General features: G+C 42.3%; 1 protein-coding gene across 1 annotated transcript in view; it reads right to left on the bottom strand.

The window, feature by feature from the left end:
- Positions 1 to 18,159, bottom strand: part of LRRC28 (leucine rich repeat containing 28) — a 105,249-nt gene that overhangs the window by 25,094 nt on the left and 61,996 nt on the right. The window lies entirely within an intron of this gene.

The following is an 18,159-nucleotide window of genomic DNA, read 5'->3' as shown; positions in this document are numbered from 1 at the left end:
TTTATTTATTGGATTTATACCCCATAATCATCCGAGCTGAGAACTTGGTTCTATGTGGCTTATATAAAACGCAGATATACAAAACAGGTTAGGGATGCATGCTAGGGCAGTGAGCAATAGAACTGTGGTTGCTAGAATAGTGGAAGGTAGAGTGCAACTTGGTACTAGGCACAAAGCCCGCAAAGAAGTGACAAGGTCCAGGGTGGGAGAGGGTAGAGTACATGATCAAACTTTGATTATCTGGTATGCCTTGCAACTCTGTTCTGAGTCATATCTATCAAAAGAAATGTCTTTCAGTTTTTTATGAAAGTTTTTGTAGGTGGTGTTGTATCATATGACTAGCACAATCTCTCCCCGGGAACTCCGTTCACTGGGTAAACCTCTCTTATCTGCACCCTTCTCCTCCACCGCTAACTCCAGACTCCGTTCCTTTTATCTTGCTGCACCATATGCCTGGAATAGACTTCCTGAGCCGGTACGTCAAGCTCCATCTCTGACCGTCTTCAAATCTAAGCTAAAAGCCCACCTTTTTGATGCTGCTTTTAACTCCTAACCCTTATTCACTTGTTCAGTACCTTATTTTATCAACCCCACCTTAGTAATTCCCTTATCTCTTATTTGTCCTGTTTGTCTGTCCTAATTAGATTGTAAGCTCTGTCGAGCAGGGACTGTCTCTTCATGTTCAAGTGTACAGCGCTGCATATGTCTAGTAGTGCTATAGAAATGCTAAGTAGTAGTAGTAGTAGTCTTTGGGATTCCGGAATCTTGCTACTCTTTGGGATTCTGCACAGAATGTTGCTACTCTTTGGGATTCCGGAATCTGGTTACTCTTTGTCCTTATCTCTTATTTGTCCTGTTTGTCTGTCCTAATTAGATTGTAAGCTCTGTCAAGCAGGGACTCTCTCTTCATGTTCAAGTGTACAGCGCTGTGTACGTCTAGTAGCGCTATCGAAATAATAAGTAGTAGTATGGTGGTTTCAATTTTTTTTTCAAGCCCCAAACCATAAAAACGGTTGTGACAACAGTAGCATATAAAATTGGGACCATGTACGTGATTCTTTCATGGTGATCCCAACCCTGCTCCCAGAATCAGAAATTACAATCCAGTGACCTATCCCTTCCTCCAGTCCCCCCCCCCCCCCCACCCCCGTATCAGATTTTTAACATGTCACTCCAAAAAACGTTCAAGGTGGTTTACTGCATTTTCTTTTCTTTTCAGAAATCAGTTATAAAAAAAATTCTTAATGCTAAAAAAAAAAAGAATCAAGTCACATAGGAACCACGTCGGCCAAACCAAGATGACACCTCTGTAGGTGAGCATTTTTAGGACCTCTGCACTGCATCAATAACCTTATAGTCAGAATTCTAAAAGGAAATTTTAAAACAATATAAGAATGTAAGACCTTTGAAGACATGAAATATTTTGACACCAACTTGACAAACTTACAGATCTGGGATTCCTATCACATTATAAACCATAAAAGTTTACTGATCACCCACATTCATCTCTCCCCGTTTCTCATTCCCGCCTATCTTTCCCCCTCAGACTGTCACTCGGAAAGCTTTTATATATCATTTATACATTCTGATATTGTCATCTTTTGCTCATATTGTTCTGATCTGAGGAAGGTAGTTCTGGCCTTCAAAAGCTAGTCAAAAATATGTATTAACAGTTCAATGAAGTGACGATACCTATAGCAGGTATTTTCCGAGGACAGCAGGCCGTTAATTCTCAAATGTGGGTGATGTCATCCATGCCACCTGGTGCAGAATGCTTTTACTGTGTATTATATCTTTAAGAGCACACCACAGTGTTCCCATCAGGCATGTGCCAGTGCCTTCCCACCTGCTGAGAGAGCACAGGACCACCAGTACAGTAAAATAAACAAGACAACTCCAAAGGAAGGTGAGAGGGTATGTGAGACTTAACGGCCTGTTGACTTCGAAGAATACCTGCTACAGGTAAGTATCTTCACTTTCTCTGTGGACAAGCAGACCAGATATTTCTCACATCTGGCAATCCCTAGCTACCAGGCTCACTGCAATTGCAAGTTCAAAATGTTAATTTACCTGAAACTATAAATAAATAGTGTGAGAGTGCAGCCTGGAATACACTAAAATGTGTCTAGGAGGGTGGAGTTGGATTCTAGACCCCAAACAAATTCTGTAGAACTGTCTGTCCAAACCAACTCAAGGCAATGGTGAGATGTGAATGTGTGGACTGAAGACCATGTTGCAGCCTTGCAAATCTCTTCTATAGAGGTTGATCTCAAGTAGACTACTGACACCGCCATAGCTCTGACATTAGGAGCCTTGACATGACCCTCAAACGTTAGCCTAGCTTGGGCATAAGTGAAAGAAATGCAATCTACCAACCAAATGGAGGAGAATTTGAATTTTCCAACGGAAGCTCCCATCCTGTTGGGATCAAAAGAAACAAAAAGCTGGGTGGCCTAGTCTAATCCAAGCAAAATGTCAATGCTCACTTTTAGTCAAAAGTATGTATTGCTCTTTCACCAGGATGGGTGTAGAATTTGGGAAATAATGTTGGAAGAATGACAGACTAATTCAAATGGAACTCCAACACAACCTTAGGCAGGAACTTACGGTGCATGAAGAGAACTACTCTGTTATGATAAAACTTTGTTTAAGGTGGATCTGCTACTAAGGCTTGAAGCTCACTCAAGTTAACAGTCACCAAAAACAAGACCTACCAGGTCAAGTACTTCAGATGACAGGAATCAAGTGGCTCAAAAGGAGCTTTCATCAGCTGGGAGAGGACGACATTGAGGTCCCTTGACACAGGCGGAGGTTTGAGAGACGGCTTTGTCAACAACTAGAGGCTGTCCAGAGATGGGCTTACCTTCACATGGTGATGGTAAGCATTAATCGCACTGAGGTGAACCCTTACAGAGTTGGTCTTGAGACCAATTTGGAGAGGCACAGAAGGTATTTAAGAAGGGTCTGTGTAGAGCAAGAAAGAGGATCAGGGTATTGCTCTCAAACCAGATGGCAAACCTCCTCCAACTGAAAGAATAACACCTCTTAATGGAATAAGAACATAAGTATTGCCATACTGGGACAGACCGAAGGTCTATCAAGCCTAGCATCCTGCTTCCAACAGTGGCCAATCCAGGTTACAAGTACCTGCCTGGCAAGATACCAAAACAGCACCATACATTTTATGCTGCTTATCCCAGAAATAAGTCCATTTTAATAATAGCTTATGGCCTTTTCATGTAGAAAGCTATCCAAACCTTTTTTAACCCCCGTTAAGCTAACTGCTTTTATCACATACTCCAGCAACAAATTTCAGAGTTTAATTACATGTTGAGTGAAGAAATATTTTCTCTGAATCATTTTAAATTTACTATTTTGTAGCTTCATTGCGTGCCCCCTAGTATTTGTGGAAAGAGTAAACAAGCGATTCACGTCTATCCATTGCATAGTAACATAGTAGATGACGGCAGAAAAAAGACCTGCACGGTCCATCCAGTCTGCCCAACAAGATAAACTCACATGTACCATTTTTTGTGTATACCTTACCTTGATTTGCACCTGTCTTTTTCAGGGCACAGACCGTATAAAGTCTGCCCAGCACTATCCCCGCTCCCCGCTCCCCAACCACCTCTATCATATCTCCACTCAGTCGACTTTTCTCCAAGCTGAAGTGCCCAAGCCGCTTTAGCCTTTCCTCATAGGGAAGTCATCCCATCCCCTTTATGATTTTCGTTACCCTTCTCTGTACCTTTTCTAATTTCACTATATCTTTTTTGAGATGCGGTGACCAGAATTGCACACAATATTCGAGGTGTACTCACACACTCACACCATGGAGCGATACAAAGCAAGACCCTGGAGACACCCTCAGCAAGATGCAAGGAAGCAAATTCTAAGCTCCCAACATCCAGGCTGAGAGGGTCAGAGACTGGAGGTTGGAATGTAGAAGAGATCCCTCATTCTGCATAATGAGGGTCGTAAAACACTCCAATCTCCAAGTTTCTTCGATGGATAACTCCAGATCTGTCAGGGACAATATAGGGTGATTAGGATCATAGTCCCCTGATCTTGCCCAAGTTTCAGCAAAGTCTTCCCCACGAGAGGGATGGGAGGATACAAATACAGAAAGCCGTTCCCCCAATGGAGGAGGAAGGCATCCAGCGCAAGTCTGTTGTGTGCCCTGAGCCTGGAACAGTACTAAAGGATTTTGTGATTATATGGAGTGGCAAAGAGATCCACCAAGGGGGTGCCCCACACTCAGAAAATCTCAAGGGCTACACCCATTTTAAGCAACCACTTGTGTGGTTGCATGACCCTGCTCAGTCTATTGGCCAGGCTGCTGGATTTGCCCGCCAGGTATATGGCTCTGAGAGCTACATAAGTATTTGCCATACATAAGTATTGTCATACAGGGTCAGACCAAAGGTCCATCGAGCCCAGCATCCTGTTTCCAACAGTGGCCATTACAGGTCACAAACACCTGGCAAGATCCCAAAAAAACTACAAAACATTTTATACTGCTTATCCCAGAAATAGTGGATTTTCCCCAAGTCCAATTTAACAATGGACTATGGACCTTTCCTTTAGGAAGCTGTCCAAACCTTTTTAAAACTCTGCTAAGCTAACCTCCTTTAACACATTCTCTGGCAACGAATTCCAGAGTTTAATTACACATTGAGTGAAGAAAGATTTTCTCTGATTCATTTTAAATTTACTACTTTGTAGCTTCATTGCATGCCCCCTAGTCCTAGTATTTTTGGAAAGTGTAAGCAGACGCTTCACGTCTACCCTTTCCACTTCACTCATTATTTTATAGACCTCTATCATATCTCCCCTCAGCCGTCTTTTCTCCAAGCTGAAGAGCCCTAGCCGCTTTAGCAACCACAACTGAACACAATATTCGAGATGTGGTCGCACCATGGAGCGATACAAAGGCATTATAATGTCCTCATTTTAGTTTTCTATTCCTTTTCTAATAATATCTAACATTCTATTTGCTTTCTTAGCCGCCGCAGCACACTGAGCAGAAGGTTTCAACGTATCAATGATGACACCTAGATCGCTTTCTTGGTCAGTGACCCTTAACGTGGAACCTTGCATGACTTAGCTATACTGCGTGTTCCTCTTTCCCACATGCATCACTTTGCACTTGCTCACATTAAACATCATCTGCCATTTAGTCTCGTAAGGTCCTCTTGTAATTTTTCACAAACCTCCCGCGATTTAACAATTTTGCAGGACATCAGACTCACAGAAACAGAAGCCTGCCCTTGCAGATCAGCAACGCGGCCGCGCCGAAGAGGACTTCGGTTGGCGGGGGTTGGGGACCACGTGCAGGATGTCAGACTCACAGAAACAGAAGCCTGCCCTTGCAGATCAGCAACGCGGCCGCGCTGCAGAGGACTTCGGCTGGCGGGGGTTGGGGACCACGTGCAGGATGTCAGACTCACAGAAACAGAAGCCTGCCCTTGCAGATCAGCAACGCGACCGTGCCGGAGAAGAGGACTTCGGCTGGCGGGGGTTGTGGACCCCCGTCAGTAAAGGTACCTGACGGTGGCAGGAAGAGGGGGGTCGAAAGGGTCGGCGCTGAGGGGGAGGGGGGGGGGGTTAAAATGGTCTATATGAATGCTTTGTTTATTTTATTTATTTAGGCATTCGTGTATCCCACTGTTTTCCAAAAGCAAGTTTCTGTTCAAAGTGGCTTACAGTCTACAGTTAGGTGAAGTTAAATAACGTTTTACAACTGGGAAGAAGAAGGGACATCAATAGTTTATATAGTTAGTTGTAGAATTGTTTTTTAAAGAGGTAGGTTTTCATTCTGAACTGAAGATAGTGATACTCCTTGTGGCTTTTGGTATTGAGTTCTACTATTTGGAGTCCAAGTAACTAAATCCTGCCATGTAGATAGTTTTGTAGGTTATGTTTCTGCAGTTTGGTAGGTGAAAAAGTAGGTAACCTCTGGTTTCTGGCCTTGCCTTTCTTGAGGATAGTTCGATCATATCTAGCATATATTCTGGATATATTCCAAACAGTATCTTGAAAATGAGGGTGCTAGCTTTGAAGAGTAGTCTTGCCTTGACTGGCAGCCAGTAATCTATTAGCAGCTCTTTCGTATTTTGATTTCTTAAATAGGAGTCTTGCTGCTGTGTTTTGGACAGTTTGCATGGTTTGTACCGTTTTGGGGTTTTCTTTTATTGTTTTCTTTATGTGATTTTGTAATGCTTTAACAAAAATGAAATTTAAAATGTTTAGGGTTGCTAACTGCTAAATTTTAAGTCTGGATGAATATTTAGGTGTAGAGGTTTCTCTGTATTGTCTAACCATTAGATATGACCTCTGCTTTCCCTTTCCATTCCTCAGTAACACAGACTAGGTAGACAAGAAGATGGAAATCTACATGGCAGTTTTAATAAAAGGATGAAAAACATCTTCCACAAGGCCTAAATTAGATTTAATTGATGAGGGTGTAAGAAGCAAGGATATTTTTACAAAGTGTCTCTGTGGCTGCCCTGCTGCCCGACAGAGAGGCTCAGTTCCAAGAACAGAACGGGCAAAGGCTATGCAACTTGGGTGCCCTCAGCTGGTACAAGGAGGACAATGATGAAACTTCTTTTCAAGCCCATTTGAAAAACTAAAGATACCCTTCTGCAATTCTGAGAGAAAGAAAAATGTTGGGGGGGAGGGGGGGGAAGAGAGAGAAGGGGGAAAACAGAGTGAAACAAGCTGAGCAGTCAAGGCCCATGGTCTGGTGAGTCTTGGTGAAGGTTGATATTTATTGTTTTTAACGTGGGTCTTGAAATAATCTATTTTGGATTAACATGCGCATACATGCACACATGAATATACAAATACCACTAATTTGCTATTTATTGTTCCTAACTGCAGCTCCCTTTATTTTCTGTTTTTCTCCCCAAATCCTACATCACAGATCAGTCATTATTTGTATCAGTAAATAATATGCAATACCATTTTACTGGATATCACCTCTATTCTGTGTACTGATCATTATATGAATTGGGACCCTATTATAGCAATCACGTGATTTCTGTACCAATCCCTTGACCCTGAAAGAGAAGCAGCTTCCTCTGGATTTCTTATTCAGTGTTCCTCTTTGGACACGCCCAAGGTACTTGATTTTCTGTCTCCTGGAGCTACAAGTGTTATTCAAGGAGTACATTTCGCCTTGAATATTAGCGGCCCTTCACAACTACAGTCTGACACAGCTGGAGAAGCCAAGTTCTGATCCAGGAACTGTAATTTCCTTTTTGGCAGCACAAATAAAAGGGATTTGTATTTAGCTCATGCCTTTTTTTTAGCAGAAGAAGTTCAAGGCGAGTTACATACAAGAACGTCTTCTGGATCTTTGTTTTAATATACACTTTAAAAGTCTTTGGCTTTAAATTCTGCATTTTGTGACATCAAAGTCAATACAGAGACCTTTTCTTTGAAACTTCCTCACTCAAGAGTTGTAATTTTTTGCAGGCTCTCTCGCCAATATTATAGTTTGTAATTTGATTGGCAAGAGCCCCAGTGTCTTACTGTCAAGTTCAAATATTAATTTTGAAAATGTTTTGTCGATTTTTTGTATACAATATTTAATTAAATTGTATTTTAGAACACTGCAAACTGTCCTACTCGAACAGATCGGTAGATAATCAATAGCATCCTGCACCGTGAACATTGCTTGATACCACGGAATTGGTCATTGGACCCCACAGAATTGAGTTGCATGAGTATTTGAAACGAGGAAGATGACCCGACCCATATCTGATGCTCTGAGGTCCAGCAGACAACACATGGAAACTGGCAGCATGGTGGTAAGCGGAACACAAGCAGGGCAAAGCACGATGCAGCTGTAACTGCTCCAGTCCCATCCCCTTACCAAAGAGGAGAGGAAGGTCTCTGACCTGGCCCGGCAACCTCCAACCGCGAACACAAAAGCCAATCAGTGAAGCACCCCAGGCCGCAACAGCCACAGAGACGACCAGGCATACAGATGAGAGCATCTGCAGTGCTCTCCATGGCGAATGTCTCAATTTGGATGCAGGTTAGCAATTAGGATAGCATCTGAAATACAGAGACCTGCAAGATTGTAGGTGGTGAAACAGAGTGGCCCGAAGACGTGACTGAGTTGGAGCCGTGCCTCCCACATCTCTCAAGGCTGCCCTGAACGGGAGCCCCACTGAAGCAAGGCACCTGAAGCACACTGCGACTGAGTGGAGCAGACACCTACAGGAGTTTTACAGCAAAAACACAGGGACCTGCACGGCTGTAAGTAGTAAAAAACGCGATCGTACTGGAACCATGTCTCCCCCGCCTCTCAAGGCAATCTGAATGGGAAATACACCAAAACAAGGCACCCGGAGCACATTGCAATCGAATGGAGCGGACCCCTACAGAAGCCCACGAGATCACCCCACCACATAAAGTTCAACAGCAACAATGGGAAACATTAAGGCAAGCCACCACTGAGCTATCCAGCCGGTAAGTCCAAGCTCGACAAGCAAAGAGCTGAAATGATGAGGAAAAGTGGGAACCAGTGTCCTGTCCTTCCACAGAACGCACTAAGGTGACCTGGTACACTGGGGCATCCTCACTCCACACACCAAGATTATGCGAGACTACTCAATCCACCGAGAATTACCATCTGGAAAAACTCACTTAAGCATAAAATTTAGCAACACTCCTCACACTCACAAACAGAACCCCCCCCAACCAACACAGTGATCAAAATGGCCAATATCTTCTACTATCTGATAATACTATGGATAACCAGGTTGCAAGTAGCCACTCTAAACAAATGGAATAAAATCCCAGTACTTATCTCTGCCAGACGACGTTCATACTACCAATTAGAAGAACCATACTACAAATCTCAAAATGAACTAGAGAACAATATACTAACCAACAACAAAAGGACTCATCTGAACAAAAATCAAAATCAACATAAATCCAAAAAAGACAACACATAGATAACTGCTAACGGTAAAACTTAGCAATATTAAAAATGGTGTGTTGGAATAGGAACATATGTAAGAACAGAAGTAAATAAAGCAGCTATAATTAGAGACTGGATTGAAACCAATTAGATTTTCTATTTATATCTGCAAAATGCGCCTCAAAGACAACCCAGTACTAATCGATATATGTCCACTAGGTTACAAAATAATACATAACAAAACCTAAAAGAAAGGAGGTGGGGTCACCATAATATACAAATCCTTCTTCACAGTAGAGCTTGTTGCTGAACACAGATCCCCAGAAATTGAAATGTTAGCGTGCAAAATCACAGATACAACACTAACTGGCCCATTATGATGCATACTTTTCTACCGTCCTCCAGGAAACTGGCGTAATGCTCAAGATGACTATGGATTTTGTATCAAACATCTGTACTAACTTCTCTAATTTCCTCCTTCTAGGAGACATCAATCTGCACCTAGAAAACCACCACGACTAACATCGGAAAATTATGTTACCTTCCTAAATCAGTGGAACCTCAAAATACCACAAGCTACCCCAACTAGACTATTGCAATGCAACATATGTTGGATATAAAGAGAGCACTCTGAAATCACTGCAGACTGTTCAAAACACGGCGGCAAGACTAATATTCAAAAAGTGAAATACAACAGAGTAACCCTATTGCTTTTTAAAAATGGCACATTCATTTTCAAAATACTGTTTGGTATGTCTCCTGATTACATGTTAGACTTGACTGAACCGTTAGTTACTGTTTCATCTACCCAAATGCAGAACTAAACTACAAATCCAAAAGCCTTGAAAAAGAAGTACGACCACCTAAACTTCCAGAAATCACTAAAAACCAACCTGTTTAAAAAGGCATACCCTACCGATCCAACTTAAATGCTTAATCTCTGCAACACAACCAAACTAAAGCACATAATGGACATAACACAACTCTTCCATTCTCCGATTCCCTAATGTGGCTGTGCCACATGAACTTGACCTTACCACATCACCACCCTGTATTTGTTCACACCGGAGCCTGCAAAGGCCTCTCCGGTACTATGTAAGCCACATTGAGCCTACAAATAGGTGGGAAAATGTGGGATACAAATGTAACAAATAAATACAGCTGGTTTTAGTTATCTGGGCTCCAAATGGTGGAATTCAGTTCCCAAGGTCACAAGAAACAGCACCAACCATCTCCAAAAGAATTAAAAACCTCTCTCTTCAAGAAATTCTATGGTTACTGATACTGCCACTAAATGCTATACTGTTTGTAATACAATAACAAAAACGTAATCTCTCCCAACTGTTACATGTAAGCCACACTGAACCGAAACTTGTATAAGAAGGAATAAATAAAATATAATGAAAGGGATATTAATTAGGGCTGTAAAGCGCTCAATGCTTAGCAAGAGATCACAAGAGAAAAATGTAAACCTGTCACTTATTACACTGTGTATGATAATTGTGTTATTTTACAGTATTGCTTTTTAGATTTTATCATTATACTTTTCTAATTACAGATATCTAAAATCCCTTTATAGCATGCATTACAGTTCTTATTCAAAAACTACTTCGTGTTTATTAGATTTGAATTTAATGGATATTTTATTTATTTGTATTTATTTGTTGCATTTGCACCCCACATTTCCCCACCTATTTGCAGGCTCAATGTGGCTTACACATAGTACCGTCAAAGGCGTTTGCCCAGTTGGTGGATAACAAATACAAAGTTGTATAGTGATCGCATGAGGTATAAGTGGAGGGTCGGAATGGATGAAGATTGCGTGTTGTCCTGTTCGATCATAGTCATGCTGTGTTGGTAGGTGAAGAGGGTTACGTGGGGTCGTTGGGGTAGGCCTTCTTGAAGAGGTTGGTTTTTAGTGATTTCCTGAAGTTCAAGTGGTCATGGATTGTTTTCACAGCTTTTGGGAGCCCATTCCATAGTTGTGCGCTTATGTAGGAGAAGCAGACTGCGTAAAGTTGTTTTGCATTTCAGTCCTTTGCAATTTGGGTAGTGTAGGTTTAGGTAGGATCTTGATAATCTGACTTTGTTTCTTATTGGTAAGTCTATGAGGTCTGTCATGTATTCTGGGACTACGCCGTATATGATTTTGTGGACTAAGGTGCAGATTTTGAAGATGATCCGTCCTTTGATTGGGAGCCAATGCAACTTTTCTCGGAGGGGTTTGGCACTTTCGAAGCGTGTTTTGCTGAATATCAGCCTGGCTGCTGTATTTTGGGCGGTCTGGAGTTTTTTTTTTATGAGTTGTTCTTTGCAGCCCGAGTAGATTCCGTTGCAATAATCTGCATGGCTTAGGGCCATTGATTGTATTATATTCTGGTTTAGATATTGTTCCTTACATACGTGTTTTCTCTGATTTCTGAAGTTATAAAAATAAAGTGGCAACGTATAATTTGGATAAGATAATTTGAAGTATGTATGCCATGTAAACATATTTCAATGAATCTTGCCAGTGAAGTTTTCTTCGAACACAAAAGTTGAATGCCAAGCACCACCAAGGTATCTTTAAAATTAAGTATTTTCATTTCTGAACTTTGAAGGGTTCACACATGTTTCTACTAGTAGACTGAAGCAAAAGTTCTTTCTGTGACAGGAAAGGAGAGCAGATCAAACTATGGATAGTGTGGCCACAACCTTATCTGCTGCATCACACAAGACAGAAAACAGTTTCGAGTCTTTCCTGAAAGGGCTGAGAGCATTACAAATGGTGCTGAACGGACGTACGTACATTTCTACAGATTGTTTTGCTTCTATTTCAAACATTTAGCAGTATTGCTGACCTGTGAAATACATGATCCTTGGGTTTTGCTTGTGCCTTTACATTTCACTTATAATGTGCTGCATTTTAATACCAAACTGAGTAAGAGAAGAAAGCAGGCTATAAATTCTCAGTCCTTACTCAGACATAAAGAGCTGCTGCCAGTTATTCTGTGGAACAATAAAATCCTCTTACTATGAATGTCAGATCCTTGCCAACAATCCAGCACTAATTCCACAACCCGTCTACTTCCTTGGCAGAGAAAAAGTTACAACAAACCAATGTGAATGTATGGCAGAAAGCTTTTATTTGAAGCTGACCTCATTTGGGCCTGTGATCACCACATACTGCCATTGTCTGGAGAAGCAAGGCTAGGGTGGCTCTAGGCTGAATGGGATTTATGCTACAAAACTGAATAACAGCAATCTTATCCTCTGCCAGAACATTCCCTTCCTGCCCTCAGGAAACCAAACATTCCACAATGTTTGGGCTCCACAAGGAAAAATTCTTCATCTTCCTCTGACCTAAAATACTAGCCTTCTTATACCGTTTAGGGATTATATAAGTCGTGTGTGCACAGAACAGAAGCATTTATCACTACTTAAAGGTGAAATATTTATTTTTCTCAGTCTTTTATTGAGCTGAGCATGAATTTAAGTTGCCTGGTAGCAAAGAGGAGTAATTGCCACTGCTAATTACAAAACCCACACCCCACCGTTACGATTGATTGTGGAGAAATGGGAAATCTATAATACAGTAACATGGTGAATGACAGCAGAGAACGACCCCAGTGATGATGACAATAAAGTTACAGGTTCCCCCTCAAACTCAGGATATCCCATCAGACACATCACCGGTCTAAAAAAAACCTCCATGTAACTTCCAAAGATGAAGTCAAATAAGTTCAATTCTATGGTTCAATAATTCAACAGTTCAATACTTCAAAATTCAAAGATCTTCACAAAAAAAAGTCAGTATTAGAAACATAATATATAAACATTTCTCACAGTCTTCCGCTTATCTGAAAAGAGTGATTATATCTCCAATGTAGTGACAGACCCTCAATTGTTGCAGAGGCCCACAAACAGGAAACTTTTAAATACCAGAGCCAATTTGCAATATTTGCAAAAGACATTACACGATGTGATACCCACAAGCGTGCCTTCTCCAGAGTAGCCCCCACACTCTGGAATGCACTGCCTGAAAGGCTCCGCTTAACACAAGACTATCTCAACTTCAGGAAGCAGGTGAAAGCTTGGCTCTTCAACCATAAGTACATAAGTAATGCCATACTGGGAAAAGACCAAAGGTCCATTGAGCCCAGCATCCTGTCCCCGACAGCGGCCAATCCAGGTCAAGGGCACCTGGAAAGCGACCCAAACATACAAACATTTTATACAAGTTATTCCCGAAATTGTGGATTTTTCCCAAGTCCATTTAGTAGCGGTCTATGGACTTGTCCTTAAGGAAACCGTCCAACCCCTTTTTAAACTCTGCCAAGCTAACCGCCTTCGCTACGTTCTCCGGCAACCAGGCCTTTAATGGAAGAAGTAACTAACTTGTTAGTCTCACTCACACACACAAGGAGTGACATGGGCTGCACATACTGCAGCAGGACATGTTTATCCACTCCTACCTTAGCTGAGATAATAGTTAACCATCTCTCTGACCTCATGTGCACCTTTCTTTAAATTAAGCACCTTACTACTAATCATTTCTATAGCGCTACTAGACATACACAGTGCTGTACACATTATGTTACAGGTATTTTCTCTGTCCCTAGGGGGCTCACAATCTAAGTTTTATGTACCTGGGGCAGTGGAGGATTAAGTGACTTGCCCAAGGTCACAAGGAGATGCAGTGGGAATCAAACCCAGGTTGCCAGGATCAACGCCCACTGTACTAACCATTAGGCTACTCCTCCATGCCTTACTTTCTAACTCCTCTTACTCTTTTACCTATCTATATGTTCCATTTTTGCTTATACCCTACACTGTCAATTAAAATGTTCTATTATGTATTGTGTTGACATTGTAAGTAGTATACTATGCCATACTTCGTACTGTTGTTTGAATATTTTTACTGCTCTAATTGTCTATTGCTCATGTTTGTTTTATTCTTACTGTACACCACCTTGAGTGAATTCCTTCAAAAAGGCAGTACATAAAATCTAATAAGTAAATTAAATAAATAAATATAGGCGCCATACAGCCGTACTACATACATTCGGCTGCTTCAGGGGACTGGTGTGAATTAGGAATTGGTTATCTACTATAATAAAACTCACCCTCAACGTTCTGAGGACACTGACGTCAGTGAAGCCAAGCCCTGACTTCCTTCAAAAAGGTTCGAAGGTTCGTGGTGGTGAAGCCACCAAAATTGCTCCGGGCCCCGCCCTCGAGGGCGGAGCAATGACAGAACAACGAAGGGGTTGGCAGGGAGGGAGGCAGGGAGGGAGGCAGGGGGGTGGGGGTGGGAAATCGCTCCGGGCCCCGCCCTTGCGTCAAACGTCATGACGTTGGGGGCGGAGCAATGGAAGAATAACGAAGGGGTTGGCCAGGGAGGGGGGGGGGGGGTTGGTGACGAAAACCTTGCTAGCGCCCGTTTCATTTGCTCTGAAACGGGCCTCTTTTACTAGTTGGATAGAAAACAGAAGGTAGGATTAAATGGCCATTTCTCTCAATGGAGAAGGGTGAACAGTGGAGTGCCGCAGGGATCTGTACTGGAAGCGGTACTATTTAACATATTTATAAATAATATGGAAATAGGAATGACGAGTGAGGTGATCAAGTTTGCAGATGATACAAAACTATTCAAGGTTGTTAAAACACATGTGGATTTTGAAATATTGCAGAAGACCTTACAAAATTGGAAGACTGGGAGTCCAAATAGCAGACAAAAAATGTGGACAAATGCAAGGTGATGCACTCTGGAAAGAATAATCCGAAACACAGTTACCTGATGATAGGGTCTACCTTGGGGGTCAGAACTCAAGAAGACGATCTGAGTGTTGTTGTAGATAATATGCTCAAATCTTCTGCTCAGTGTGTGGTGGTGGACAAAAAAGCAAAGAGGATGCTAGGAATTATTAGGTATGGTGAATAAGACCGAAAATACTGTAATGCCTATGAATCGCTCCATGGTGCATCTGCACCTTGAGTATTGCGTTCAGTTCTGGTCACCATATCTCAAAAAAGATATAGCGGAATTAGAAAAGGTTCAAAGAAGAGCAAGCAAAATGATAAAGAGGATGGAACTCCTCTCGTATGAGGAAAGGCTAAAGAGGTTTGGGCTCTTCAGTTTAGAAAAGAGATGAATGAGGGGAGATATGATTGAGGTCTATAAAATCCTGAGTGGTGTAGAACGAGTAGAAGTAAATCGATTTTTTACTCGTTCCAAAACTACAAAGACTAGGGGACACTTGAGGAAGTTACATGGAAATACTTTAAAAACAAAATAGGAGGAAATATTTTTTCACTCAACAAATAGTTAAATCTCTGGAACTCTTTGCTGGAGGAGGTAACAATGGTTAACGTATCTGGGTTTAAAAAAGGTTTAGTTAAATTCCTGGAGGAAAGGTCCCACAGTCTGCTATTGAGACAGACATGGGAAGCAACTGCTTGCCCTGGGATTTGTAGTATGGAGTGTTGCCACGATTTGGGTTTCTGTCAGGTACTTGTGACCTGGCTTGGCCACTGTTTGGAAAACAGGGTACTGGGCTAGATGGACCATTGGTCTGACCCAGTATGGCTACTCTTATGGAATGACTGTTTCAGCTTTCAAGGGACATACAATTTCACAGCTGCAAACAAGAATGACGGCCATGTTTATATATTAATATATTTGCAAATACTGACTTTTTTGTGAAGATCTTTGAATTTTGAAGCATTGAATTATTGAACCATTGAAATGAACTTATTTGACTTCATCTTTGGAAGTTAAGTGTAGCTCTTTTAGACTGGTGATGTGATTGATGAGATATACCGAAGTTGAGGAGGAACCCATAACTTTATCACCACCATAAGTACATAAGTAGTGCCATACTGGGAAAGACCAAAGGTCCATCTAGCCCAGCATCCTGTCACCGACAGTGGCCAATCCAGGTCAAGGGCACCTGGCACGCTCCCCAAACGTAAAAACATTCCAGACAAGTTATACCTAAAAATGCGGAATTTTTCCAAGTCCATTTAATAGCGGTCTATGGACTTGTGCTTTAGGAATCTATCTAACCCCTTTTTAAACTCCGTCAAGCTAACCGCCCAACGAGGTATTTTTCGCCACTGAAAGGACGATTCAGTTTGTGATGCTCTTTTCACATATGTTGAAAGACTTATTAGGACTACACTTTGGTTAATATTTTTAATTGCAATTAGCCACGCAATTAAAAATTTAATCTCAAGATTAAAGGCGCAGCATAGCCAGCAGTCCATTGGATTGGGGGTGGGGGGAGACACAGGAGGGGATGCCAAAGCCCCGCCAGTTGAAGAAATCCACTGCCAAAGCAGCCCCCTTCCTCCTTGTGCTGCCTCAGGATCGAGGAAGTCAGCGGGGGCCTCCAGCCGCTGATGTCAGCACTCCCTGAACGTGCTCAAGTTCATGCGGTTTACGTCCTTGTGCCCTTTAAAGATCCACTGTGTGTATTATACTCTCCGATTTCAACACCAATTTGGTTTCCACCACCTCTTTTGGGAGGGTAATCCAGGCATCCACTTTCTCAGTGCTGCTTTTGACTCTATCCCCTGCAGCTTCATATCATGTCCTTTCGCTCTAGAGCTTCTCATTTGGAAAACGACTTATTCCTTTAAGCATTTAAAGGTCTGTATTATATCTCCTCTGTCCTTCCCCTCCTCTAGTGTACACAAATTTAAGACATCTCCTATATCTTCTGATAGAGACATGTTATTTTGGTCACTTTTCTCCAGTCTGTGTCCTTAGTAAGATTTTAAAAAATTTCTATTCCACCAATCACAAATGGCCTCCAAACCTGAACACAGCAAATGAGGCCCTACCAACATCCTGAATACTACTACTACTACTTAACATTTCTAAAGCGCTACTAGGGTTACGCAGCGCTGTACAATTTAACATAGAGGGACATTCCCTGCTCAAAGAGCTTACAATCTAGAAGACAAGTGAACAGTCAAATTGGGGCAGTCTGGATTTCCTGAAAGGTGAGAGTTAGGTGCCGAAAGCAGCATTGAAGAGGTGGGCTTTAAGCAAAGACTTGAAGATGGGCAGGGAGGGGGCTTGGCGTAAGGGCTCGGGAAGGTTGTTCCAAGCATAGGGTGAGGCGAGGCAGAATGAGCGGAGCCTGGAGTTGGCGGTGGTGGAGAAGGGTAATGAGAGAAGCGATTTGTCCTGTGAACGGAGGTTTCGGGCGGGAATGTAAGGGGAGATGAGGGTAGAAAGGTAGTGAGGGGCAGCAGACTGAGTGCATTTGTAGGTAAGAAGGAGAAGCTTGAATTGAATGCGGTATCTGATTGGAAGCCAGTGAAGTGACTTGAGGAGAGGGGTGATATGTGTATATCGGTTCTGGCGGAATATAAGACGTGCAGCAGAGTTCTGAACAGATTGAAGGGGGGATAGATGGCTAAGTGGGAGGCCGGTGAGGAGTAGGTTGCAGTAGTCAAGGTGAGAGGTAATGAGAGCATGGACGAGGGTTCGGGTGGTGTGTTCGGAGAGGAAAGGGCGAATTTTGCTGATGTTGAAGAGGAAGAAGCGACAGGTCTTGGCTATCTGCTGGATATGCGCGGAGAAGGAGAGGGAGGAGTCGAAGATGACTCCGAGGTTGCGGGCAGATGAGACGGGGAGGATGAGGGTATTATCAACTGAGATAGAAAGTGGAGGAAGAGGAGAAGTGGGTTTTGGTGGAAAGACGATGAGCTCAGTCTTGGACATGTTCAGTTTCAGGTGGCGGTTGGACATCCAGGCAGCAATGTTGGATAAGCAGGCTGATATCTTTGCCTGGGTCTCTGCGGTGATGTCTGGTGTGGAGAGATACAGCTGGGTGTCATCAGCATAGATAATAAGGACATTATTATCTCCTTTTTGCTTATTTATTATTACATTTGTATCCCGCGCTTTCCCACTCAAAGCAGGTTCAATGCGGCTTATATAGTAAAAGGAATACAGAATATTGTTAGAGAAGGTAAAAGTTAAATATACCAGAATAATAGATGAGATGAGTAGGTAGAAAAAGGCAATGGAGAGGGGAGTAAGGTGGGAGATGAAGTCTGGGTCAATGTTGTTATCATGGGGGTATGTGTTAGGTAGATGGTTCATAAGATTAATCTGGATCGTTTGGATAGGCTTGCTTGAATAAATGGGTTTTTAGTGCTCATTATGCCCTCAATAATCACTGCCTGGTCATACTGTTTTGCCACTTTGAGACCCATCATCACTC

Source organism: Microcaecilia unicolor, chromosome 1 (genome assembly GCF_901765095.1).
Source record: "Microcaecilia unicolor chromosome 1, aMicUni1.1, whole genome shotgun sequence".
NCBI lineage: Eukaryota > Metazoa > Chordata > Amphibia > Gymnophiona > Siphonopidae > Microcaecilia > Microcaecilia unicolor.
The sequence above is the reverse complement of the archived record's forward strand: the minus strand, read 5'-3'. Positions and strand labels throughout refer to the sequence as shown.